Here is an 852-nt window from a genome sequence, read left to right as displayed (position 1 = left end):
CACCTGTTCCTTTTCCTCTCGGGCCTGGACCGGGGCAGGCCTTCTGGAAGTTCTCATCAGACTTCGCCTGCAGGGGCCACTGTACAAGCGCAACGGTACGTTCGGTTGTATGGAAGGACCGAATCATGGCAGCCGCGGGCTATACCGTCGGCTCTCGAGCGTGATTCGACATGGTAGCGAGAATGGCCGATCCTTCGTCCGATGTGATTCGGTAGTGATAGTCAACAACACAGACATTGTAGCCGAGGTAGGTAGGATTCGATGGCGCAACGCGAGACACAGTGACATCTCGGGAGTAATGTGTTTCTTCCTTGGGGTTACTACTGCACTGCACCCCACGACATGTTGTGGAGAGGTTGACCCGACATGGTGGTTGCGAGCTTACTGGCTTATGCGACAGGCGGGATGAGGCAAGGCGAGACCAGCTGAATCGGTCAGCTGTTAGCTGATTCTGGTCAATAGTTGAGGACTGCGTTGAGGTTCTGCCGATACCATGTAGGCTGACGATCCGTGATTTACCAAGTCAGGTTCTCGAAGTGACCCACAGCATGCATAGTTCACGATGACACAGTAGGTGGCGGCACAGCAGTAGCATATGACGGACCTTGGAGGCTTTTGACACACTATAATAAGCATCAGCAGGAAGCTTGTGTTTCCCTCCTTCTGTGACGGCGCAGACAGGATCGCCACCTGGAGGTCATCACCGGAACCACCCCTCGACTAAATTTTCAGGTGTCCCATCATCATCTGCACCTGCCACGCCGGTCACTCCGGGACAGGTCAAACTTCTCAGATCACTTGTTCTGCTCGCTAACCTGGCTCAGTCGAGAGCTCTGCGATGATGTTCTATTC

The sequence above is a fragment of the Verticillium alfalfae genome, genomic scaffold (assembly GCF_000150825.1).
Source record: "Verticillium alfalfae VaMs.102 supercont1.7 genomic scaffold, whole genome shotgun sequence".
Taxonomy (NCBI): domain Eukaryota; kingdom Fungi; phylum Ascomycota; class Sordariomycetes; order Glomerellales; family Plectosphaerellaceae; genus Verticillium; species Verticillium alfalfae.
The sequence above is the reverse complement of the archived record's forward strand: the minus strand, read 5'-3'. Positions refer to the sequence as shown.